This window comes from Malus sylvestris, chromosome 4 (assembly GCF_916048215.2).
Source record: "Malus sylvestris chromosome 4, drMalSylv7.2, whole genome shotgun sequence".
NCBI lineage: Eukaryota > Viridiplantae > Streptophyta > Magnoliopsida > Rosales > Rosaceae > Malus > Malus sylvestris.
In genome coordinates this window covers 6262385-6273945 of record NC_062263.1, presented here as the reverse complement: position 1 = coordinate 6273945, position 11561 = coordinate 6262385, and the positions used below count along the sequence as shown (strand labels likewise).

At 39.2% G+C, this 11561-nt stretch overlaps 1 protein-coding gene across 1 annotated transcript in view; it reads left to right on the top strand.

The window, feature by feature from the left end:
- Positions 1–11561, top strand: part of LOC126618763 (TMV resistance protein N-like) — a 54059-nt gene that overhangs the window by 24349 nt on the left and 18149 nt on the right. The gene's annotated exons all lie outside the window — the stretch shown is intronic.

Below are 11561 nucleotides of genomic sequence, written 5' to 3'. Positions count from 1 at the left end.
CTCTTTCACTCAGCAAGCACAGTCTGCTGAAGAGTTGGAGAAGCTTTTTATTTAAAAAGACTATCTAGATCGTATGATGAAGATTAGAACCACCCCTTCGGTTGACATTAATCTCCTTTTTGCAAGAGAACATCGAGGTATTTACTTGGTCATACGAGGACATGCTAGAAATTTTTCCCGATATCATCTGTCATCGCTTGAGCATTGATCCCAAGACCAAGTCGGTGAGACAGAAGCGAAGATCTTATGACACCAAACAGTACGAGGCAAAAAAGGTAGAAGTTGAAAAATTTAAAGATACAGGCTTTTTCCATGAGGTCATCTATCCAACGTGGGTAGCAAGTTCTTATGTACCCTCAGGACAAAGATCACACAGCTTTCACCACTAACAAATAACTTTATAAAGTCATGCCCTTTAACCTCAAGAATGCAGGCGTGACTTATCAGAGATTAGTTAATTCAATGTTCGCCGAGCAGATTGGCAAGAGCATGGAAGTTTATGTTGATGATATGATAGTCAAAAGAAAACATGCTAACCAACATATCATCAACTTGTCTGAAACCTTCACCATCATGAGAAGGTACCAAATGAGGTTGAACCCCAACAAATGTGCCTTCAACATGGGCTCTGGAAAATTCTTGGGCTTCATGATTAGCCAACGATGCATTCAAGCTAACTCCGAGAAGATCAAAGCAATCCTTAACATGAGAGAACCAATAACTTCAAAAGACATTTAGAGCCTTACTGGCAAAGTGGCAGCTTTGACCAGGCTTATCTCTAAAGCCACAGACAGATATGCTCTTTTCTTCAAAACGCTTAAGGGAAGTAAGAAATACATTACATGGACTAATAAATGTGCCAAGGCATTCAAGAACCTCAAAGAGTACATGAGTAAAGCCCCTTACTCTCCAAACCTAAAGTTGATGATGTTATCATTATCTATTTATATGTTTCAGCTTTAGCAATTAGTTTTATTCTCATTCGAAAGAATGGTAATGTTGAACGACCCGTCTACTACACTAGCAAGGCCTTATAAGATACAGAGATACGATACTCTAACATTGAGAAATTGGCTCTAGCATTGATCATGTCTGCTTGAAAACTTCGCTCTTACTTCCAACCACACTCTATCATCGTGTTTACCGATCACCCCCTTCGACAAATACTCTAGAGTCTTGACACTTCGGGACGAATGATCAAATCACGATAGCATTGGGTGAGTTTGATGTCTCTTATCAACTAAAGCCAGTTGAGAAGGGTCAAGCAGTTGCAGACTTCATCACTGAATTCACATATCCAGTTGACATTTCTCCTACACCTGAGGCATTGGCTTTGTTACCCTAAGAAGCTCGAAAAGGAGAACCAACATTCCCAGTATGGTCTTTGTATGTTGATGGCTCATCCAACCAACAAGTCTGTGGAGTAAGACTGGTCTTTGCTATGCCTAACAAAATTGCAATGGAGTATGCTCTTCTCTTCAAATTCAAAGCGTCAAACAATGAGGCCTAGTATGAAGTCCTCCTAGTAAGCGCGTTTGGCCAAACACCTTGGAGTTAAACAACTTGATATCTTTAGCGACTCTTCGGTAGTGGTTAACCAAGTCACGAACAACTTTGACGCTAAGGATAGCTCCATGGAAGCATATCTTATGCAGGCACAACTTTTGCTCAAGCACTTCCACTACCATATCACCCAAGTCCTTCGAGCAGTAAATAGCCATGCAGATGCCTTGGCTCGCCTCACCTCAGCAGTGGAAGACGAGATTGGAAGAAACATTCATGTCGAGTTGTTGGCAGCACCAAGCACCATGGCCATGAAAGTGTGCAACGTACAACAAAGGGATAGTTGGATCACCCCAATCTATAAATTCCTTACTCATGTCACCTTCCCAGATGATAAAGTCCAAGCTAAGCAAATTTGATACAAGTTTGCTCGCTACCTGATCATCAATGACCAACTCTATAAGCAAGGTTTTACCCTGCCTTACTTGAGGTGTCTGACTCTGGATAACGGAGATCAAAGAGAAACCACAAGTGAACATTCAAAGATAAACAACTCGACACTCTAAGGAATCCACCAAAGAGATAAGAGTTTACAGATAGGAAGAAAAACACTCTTCAATAAAACAAGTTTAAAAGTAATTTTTAATTTCTGAATAATTGTGTTTCCATACATGAGTAGTGGTTTTAAATAGCTAGGCATGGAACAACCTTCAACCTTCCATGAATAGGTTACTAAGCATGAAGTTAATGTAAGACTAATCATGAACTTAAATGAGAACATGAACCATCATTGAATTAAATATGCTGAATACACCATGTAATAATTAGACGAGTCCAAATTCGGTGTCATACATTTCTGTTGCGCGATAACTCGTCCTCAAGTTTTGTTTGGTCTTTCTCGATCTTTCAAATGTCCAACTAACATTTTCCACAATAGCCAATTTAGCACCAATAAATTTGAAGACCTTGAAAAATTCCAAGAAGCACAACAGTCCAAATAAATATTGATTTTTCATATTCTCATAAACCATGCATGAACCAATTTTTTCCTCTTAAAAATAATCACATTGGGATATTGCTTCCAAATTACTTCATACTCATGACTTGGAATTGAGTAGAAATAATTCAAATCATTCTGAAAACTTTTATCCAAGGGTTTCCTTCTCATATCTCGAACAATGAAATCTTCCCAAAAAGTGTTGACAACACTTCACCAAGATGCCTTCAAAATATCTCGCTCATGTGACAAGTGTCAACGCTACGCAACTATTCCTCACTCCCCTCTTGAGCCTTTCACTCCTATGATCAATCATTGGCCCTTCCATTGGGGACTTGATTTGATCGGCCCAATGCCCACGGGGAAGGGCAATGTCCGTTATGCGATTATTGCAGTTGACTACTTCACAAAGTGGGTCGAAGTAGAACCATTGGCAACCATTACTGAGGCAAAGATAGAAGACTTTGTATGGAAGAACATCTTTTGCCGATTCGGCATTCCCAATTCAACTGTCACAGACAATGGGTGATAGTTTGGCAACAAAAAGTTCAGGATTTTCTGCTCTAAGTTCAACATCAATTTATATTTCTCCTCCCTAACTCATCCTCAGGCTAATGGACAAGTTGAGGCCATTAACAATAATTAAGCGCACATTGAAGACTAGCTTAGACAAAGCTAAAGGTTGTTGGCCAGAACTTGTACCCTAGGTTCTTTGGTCATACCGAACTTCGTATGAGGCTTCAACAGAAGAAACTCCATTCTTACTTACATTTGGTACAGAGGCAGTTGTCCTAATTGAGTTTGAGCAAGCAACATATTGGGTAAAGAACTATATGAAAAGTGAAAATGACAAACAACTCACCCTTAACTTAGATCTAGTTGAGGAACATAAGGACCAGGCTCACTTGAGAAACATCGCTTATAAGTAGCGCATCTCTAACTACTACGACTTTACGGTCAAACATCACTCTTTCAAAGTGGGGGATTGGGTATTGAAGAAAATACTACTCTGTTACAGAGTCCCAGGCGAAAACACACTAAATCCAAACTGGGATAAACAATTTGAAGTCATTGGCATCATTCGCCCTAGCTCCTACAAACTCAGAAGTTTTGATGGTAAGACCCCTGGCCATCCATGGAATGTCGATCACCTAAAGTACTATTACAAGTACACTCACATTGTACAAATGTTGAGCTATAGCCATTCAGCATCTTTTGTAAGGAAAGCCATCTGGTATGAACTTAATAAAGAGGTGATTCAGATAACTTCGTTCTAACTCTTTTACATTCCACGCACCGAAACACTTGGTCTCACCCTAACTTAATAAAATTCTAACTCAAAACCTCAACTCAAATGAGACCGCATACTCAAGTTTGAAGCTTCAACATGAAATAAAGTCTAAGTATCTGTCAACAAGACTACACAAACAAACAAATATCTTCAAAGTGTATTAATTCAATTATACCCAAGTCATGGGTTGTATCCAAACAAAGGATCTATTCGAACATAGCCAAGTATTAATAAATGATAGTGCAAATACTTGGCACTTAACATCAAAATAAATGGAGCAATGTCGTAAACATCTTTACACAAAAAGCCCTTAGGCACATAACTTAACACACAACATCCATGCAACAAACTAGTGCTTATAAGAAATGAAGGCACTACAAATCATCCCCATCTTAGGTCGAACTCTTGATAATATCATGTTGTGTCTTGCCTCTATCCTCAACATCTTAGAGACCATCTTCACCCTGCTGAGTCTGCTCATCAGCACTGGTACTATCCTCAAACTCTTCATCACTACTAGTATCGAGTTCGAGGATGAATGGTTCACCCTTTAGTCGATGCTCCTCTATCTCCTCACGGTACTTGTCGAGAATGCCTTCACCACCGTATCACTCAAGGATGGCCATCCATTTCCCTTTCTTAAGCTGAATCTCCTGGGAGCAGTTGGGCTTGATGACATGGCAGAAAGCCTGGGTGCCTAAGAACTCTCACACAATAGTTTCTCTCTTAGCTGGGAGACTTTTGATAGGAGCATATTTATGCGCCTTAGTTAGCTAGTTCTTATGCATTTATGTTGTGTTTTCTTAGTTAAAGTAGTCTTTTAAGCTATTTTCATGTGTTTTCAGGTTTTAGAGACAAAGTGAGCAAAAGGATGCAATTTGGAGCATTTTGGAGCAAAATTGGGCTAGAATGGAGTTCATGCACATGAAGCACAAGGGATGGACGAATTTGAAGGATTGATGAAGCTAGGAATGTACCCATTTAGTTTGTGTTTTTAGGTGTCTTGAGTCAAGTTTAAACCAATTTTCGTCCAAATTCTTCCCTAGTGTCCAAAACTGCCCAGAAAGTGGTTTTAAGGCAGTTTTGAGTGTTTATTTGTTGTTTTGAGTCTTTTGGTTTGTTTTAGTGTTTTAAAGTTTAGTTTTACATTCTTTGAGTCTAGTTAGTGTTTTAAACTTGTTTTTTCGTTTTTGAGTCAAGTCCAAGTGATTTTGCAATCCCTCCTAATCCCCGGCCTAGAACGATCCCTACTTACATACTTGCTACAATTGATAAAAAGAGGGTTAATTTGAGTGTCAACATAATTTTCACATCAAATTTTGGCGCCGTTGCCGGGGATTAGCAAAGTTGCTAATCCCTTGGATTGTTTTATTTCAATTTGTTTTATTTGTGTCCAGATTTTTACTTTGTTTTTGTTTCTTGTTTTTAGGTACTAGTTTATGACTCGGAGTACTCATCCGATTCGTGAACACATCTTGGACTTCGACGACGATTTTGAGCGAGAGTTGAGAAGAAAAAGGAAGAATCCATAACCTAGTGAATCAAGTTCAAGCTCAGAAGCCGAAGTTGAGTTTGAGGAAGAGGAACCCACGGCAAGAGTGGGTGAAGTTGAGACAGTCATGGCACAAGACAATCGTACAATCAAGGAGCTCTCGGCTTTAGGATTGGACAATGCCGCACCTCTATGTATTCAATATCCGGCGGCTGCCCAAGGAAAGACCGAGGAATTCGAGTTAAAGTCAAGTTTGCTACACCATATTCCGAAGTACCATGGGTTGTCCATGGAGGATCCTAACAAGCACTTGAAAGAGTTCGAGGTGGTGTGTTCAAGCATGACTCCAATCAATGTCGACGGGAGTATATTGAAGATGAAGGCCTTTCCCTTTTCTCTCATGGAAAAGGCGAAAGATTGGTTGTATGAATTAGCTCCCGGAACGGTCACATCTTGGGAAAGCATGAAAAGAGCTTTCTTGGAGAAGTTTTTCCCAACTTCTCGAGTCATCCTCCTACGAAAAAGGATAAGTGGAATTCAACAAGAAGAAGGTGAGTCTTTTCCTACATATTATGAACGTTTTAAATCTCTTGTTGCTTCTTGTCCACAGCATCAAATGAAGGAGGAGCTTCTTCTACAATACTTCTACGAGGGACTTCTACCAATCGAATGACAAATGCTAGATGCCTCGGCAGGAGGAGCATTGGTGGACAAGACCCCCACGGCAGCAAAGACGTTGATTGCCAATCGAGCGTTGAACGCTCAACAATACGAAGGCGTTGGACAAAGAGGCACCCCACGGCAACACCAAGTGAATGAGGTAAGTGCCATAACCGAACTTCAAAATCAAATGGCTAACCTTACTACGTTGCTTTCTCAGGTTGTGGAAGGGCCAAAAGTTCAAAATGTAAGTGCGTGTGGTGTATGTTCCATGCAAGGACATCCTACGGACAAGTGCCCACAATTGATCGAGAACGGAGGGTGGGAGACCCTCAATGCCGTGGGCTTTGGGCAGCAATACCAACAAAGGAATGATCCCTTTTCTAACACCTACAATCCCGGTTGGCGTGATCATCCGAATTTCAAATGGCGGGAACCCCAACAAGGCCAACAACAAAACACATTTCGGCAACAACCCCCGGGTTTCTATCAAACGCCATTCGCACCAAATCAAACTCAAATACAATCTGCCCCACCAAATTCAGGTACGTCCTTGGATAATGATACAATTCTTAAATTACTCAACACTTTGTCTCAGGGGCTAGAGAATCAAACCACAGCATTGCAAACCCAAGCTAAAAGGGTGGATCACTTGGAAAAACAAATTGGGCAAATTGCGGAGTTTGTAGGACAGTTTCGCGACCAAGGAAGACTCCCTAGTTCAACCGTTGCAAATCCAAAAGGGGGATTCGAAACAGCCAAAGCAATTACATTGAGGAGTGGCAAACAAGTTGGACTTGAACCTCAAGCATCCAATTCAAGTAAAAAAGAGGATGAAAAGCTACTGTTTGAGGAAGAACACCAAACCTCACCCACGGCAAGGATGGAATAACCTTTGCCGCAACCACCCAAGCCATCCAATTCGGCCAATAAGGGTAAGGAAGGTACAATTCAAGTTAATTCTAATGTTATTCCTCCGGATGTACCCTTTCCTAGCAGATTTTTGCAAGCCAAGAACGAAGAAGAGGAAAAAGACGTTCTTGAGACATTTAGAAAGGTGCATGTCAATATCCCTCTCCTCGATGCTATAAAGCAAATCCCGAAGTATGCCAAGTTTTTGAAGAAGCTTTGTATAACAAGGAAACGGATTCGGGAGAAAGAGGTGGTACACGTAAGTGAGAATGTATCCGCATTGTTGCAAAGAAAGTTACCACCTAAATGCAAAGATCCAGGTAGTTTCACTATCCCTTGTGTTATTGGCAATGCGAGGTTTGATAATGCTATGTTAGATTTAGGTGCATCTATAAATGTCATGCCATATTCTGTTTATGCATCTATGAATCTAGGAAAGCTTAAAAATGATGGTGTTATTATTCAATTAGCCGATCGATCTAATGCATATCCCAAAGGAGTGTTGGAAGATGTTTTGGTGCAGGTAGACCACTTGATTTTTCCTGCAGATTTCTATGTGCTTGATATGGAGGACTCAACCCACTCTCCACCATCACCACTCTTACTTGGAAGACCATTCATGAAAACGGCTCAAACCAAGATTGACGTGGCCAAGGGAGCAGTAACTATGGCCTTTGGTGGTGATATGATTAACTTTAAGGTTTCTGAATCGGTTGAGAATACTAATGATGTTCGTTCTTGTTGTGCTATTAATGTAATTGAAAATATAGGGCAGGAATGTTCAACACTAGTCAAGAAGAATGTACCACAACCCACCATCGAGGAAGGAATTGGAGTGAACAACAAAGAGTGCACGGCCCCAACCTTGAAATCATCAAATCTGCCCAAATGCAACCCTTGTGCATTTGTCCATAGTGCTACCACTTCTTTGCCGTACAAAGGTAAGCCACCTATTCCAATTTCGATTCCCATTTCAACTAATAGGTTGTTACCTTGTATGGTGCAGGTACCAAATCGAAGACAACGTGGTGGGAGAGTTCGTGTTGATTTAGAGAAGAAAAACATGACAATAAGAAAGGATCATTATCCCATCCCATTCAAGGACCCAAAAGATGAAGTATTTCGTAGGTCAGGTTGTGGAAACACCCCTCCATGCCGTGGGGTTCCATAAACCTTCAATGGAGCATCGTCCGGCTGGAAGACGTTAAAGCAAGCGCTTCTTGGGAGGCAACCCATGCAACTAAAGAGGACCTAGGAAGCTCCGGCATCATAATCAGATTTGCGTTTCTAAACCCTACTCTTTATTGCTTTTACTTTGCCATATTTGTCATGTTTGCTAGTTGTGTTATTTGCTTATTTTTGTGTGAGTCTATGTTTGAAACATTGAGGACAATGTTTGGTTTAAGTGTGGGAGGGGGGGTAAACAAAGTGTTTTTGTGTCAAATTCGTAGGATTTTACCACCTAACATTTCAAAGGTTGTTTTTCATTGTTTTTAAGTGTTTTTAGAAAGTTTTGATGTGTTTTTATGTGGCTTTACCAGAAAATCCGAAAATTCAAGAAAAAAATAGAAAAAGTTTTGAAAAAACCCAAAAAGAGTCGTTTTAAAAGTTGTTTTTGTGTGTTTGTGTCGTAGAGTACCTTCCAACACAATGATGAGGATTTGGTTTTTAATTGCATGACCGTTAAAGAAAGTTATAAACATGGATGGACGTTTGATTTACTCTTTTGTTTATGCTTGGTTATCGTTGTTGTTTACGAATTCACATATAATCACAAAGAAAAAAATCAGTTTTTGTAACATGCTTGAAGGAAGTAACTCAAACTAACGCTACAACCCTGTGAGACTTGAGCCTAAACGATTCTTTGGAGAGTAATAATCTGTGATTTGTTGTTTTCTAAAGTCGTTGCATGATCTCATCATTCTTTGCTTGGTTGCTACTTAGAAGGCGTGTCATCATTATAGATCCAAATACTAGAACTCATACCCATTTCATTCAAAGCATAAAATTGATTAGCATAACTAAGAAGATGAAGTTGTTTAGTAGTTACCACCAAAGCCAAAAAGCCTTCATCCCATGCATTTGTTTTGTAGGTTTAACCCCTTTGAGCCTTAGTTAGCCATTTTCTTTATTAGCCACATTATCCTTACCTAGCCTAGATTAGGACTATCCATACCCTTGTTCTTAAAGGATAATAAAACAGGACTTAGAGGGAATTCCTTTTGATCAATGTTGTGCAGAAAACTAAGTGTGGGGGAAGGGAAAGTTTGTGTGCCAAAAGAAGTAAGGAGGGCACGGGTTAGACAAAGAAAAAAAAGTATGAAAAGGAGTTGAAAGAGCATAAAATGAGCTCTAAGTTGGTGGTTGTTGAAGCAAGGGTCCAAAAAGTTGAATTTGACCCTAAGTGTTGCATGAGTCTTCCCCTTGTGTTTCAAAATTGATTTTTGCATGCAAAAGTGAATTCTAAGTGTCAATTTCATTACTTTGTTTATTATTATTTAAGAATGTTTGTTTATCCTTACCTTTCTTTGTTAGCCAATACCTTAGCCCCGTTACAACCCTTTGCTTCTATCTTGATTGTTATGTGTTTCAATATGTGGAGTTTGGAATTGGTATGAGCATATGATATCCCTGGTTCTCGCATCTAAGTAGTAGCATTCCATTCATGAGATCATATCTAAATGCTTATTAACTCCCGAAAATGCTTTCTTTGTTATACATATATATGAGCGTTCGTTTTCATATTTACATCAATCTTCTCACATATAACTAGTATAGAGTGTGGAGTTAGAAAATCTGTGTGAAAATTGAGTGCATATCTAGTAAGGACTTGAGCAATTTCTCTAAGGCATGTTACTACATTCAAAATCATGTTTTAAATGGTTATATGTGAACTAGTACGTGGTGACTATGATTAAGTATGTGCTTAAGTGTGAAGATGACTAAAATCTATGGGAATGATGATTTTTAATATGTCATGTACCATTGGAAATCCCTGAGGCGATTGTTGGAAGATTTAGGTCATGTTTTGTTTCGTTGTTTTGCTCGAGGACTAGCAAAAGCTAAGTGTGGGGGAATTTGATAGGAGCATATTTATGCGCCTTAGTTAGCTAGTTCTTATGCATTTATGTTGTGTTTTCTTAGTTAAAGTAGTCTTTTAAGCTATTTTCATGTGTTTTCAGGTTTTAGAGACAAAGTGAGCAAAAGGATGCAATTTGGAGCATTTTGGAGCAAAATTGGGCTAGAATGGAGTTCATGCACATGAAGCACAAGGGATGAAGCTAGGAATGTGTTTTGAAGTTGAAGAATTGAAGATACAAAGATTCCTAATTGAAGTGGGAAAGTGCTTAATTGAAGATGAAATCCTAGTTGAAGAAAGTTTCCTAGTTGAAGTTGGATTCCTAGAAGATTGAAGTTTCCTACTCAAACAAGGTTTCCTACTTGAAGAAGGGAAGTTGAAGCCAAAGAATCAGCTCAAAATAAGGAATCTTATCCAAAACCTCATCCATAACCTTATCTTAGCTTATCTTATCCAAACAAACCTTATCCTATCTTATCTTATCCTATCCTAATCCTATCCTATCCTAATTTAATTCCAGCTGCATGGGGGATTTATTTTCAGATTATGACACATTAAAATTGGTTTCTAGAAGCCCTTATCCACTCCTACAAAGGTGTCACACCTTATCCCTTGTTTTTTCTAGAAATCAGCCACAAAACAACCTTTCTAGAAGGCCTTATCCCTTGTCCTACAAAAGTGACGCCCCAAACCTTTCTAGAACTTCTAGAAACCTGATTATTCCTTTCCCCTTTGGTTTCTAAAAGCCTTAGCCTTTTCCTTCAAGGATTGTGTGTTATTATCCTATACAAATTAGGCTTTTAAATCCTTTTCCTTTGCTACATAGGGGCTGCGAATTTCAGCCTATAAATACCATCCTTTGCTGCACCATTTAGTCACCATCCTCTACCATATCTTCACTACACCATTCATCCAAACATACCTTGTGTGCCGTGAGTTTGCAAGGAGAAGAAGGAAGACAACTTGGAGCCGTGCATGCCATTCAAGGAGCTTGGATTGTGGAGCGTTTCTAGGTGTTTTCTATCTTTGTTTTAATGTTTAAATTTATTTATCTTTGTTTATTTGCGAGTATGAGGAACTAAACCCCCCTTGGCTAGGGGGGGATTCGAAACCATGATTATGCTTGCTATATGATTTGATTACTTCTAATTGCGTTTCATAAGTTGTGATTTCAATTTGCTTATCTATGTGAATTAAAACTTATTCTTGTATGTTGATTGAGGGTCGACACTTAGTTTGCATGCATGAATTTGATGCTAGGATATAAGGGAATTTCACCTAATCGTTATGAACTTATATTCACAAGTAGTAAAGGTTGTTGATCACAATCGTGTTAAGTAAATTCTTGGCATAAGTTTCATTCAATCATAGTAACAAGTGCTTCGTCAATGCTTATGGTTTTCATAGAACTTAATGATTCTTGCTTGTATCTCTATTATGCAATCATGTAGGGGACTTGTGGGGAATGCTTTGGGTTGTCGTATGCAATCATCCAATTCAATAACATTAGGAAAATCTGAAGGTTAATTTAAGCGGACCTAATTAACTTGGGGCGTTGGGAATTCATGGTTTATTGAAAAGCAATTAGAGATCGTTTTTTATGCAAGTGTGACATGTGTGGAGATGA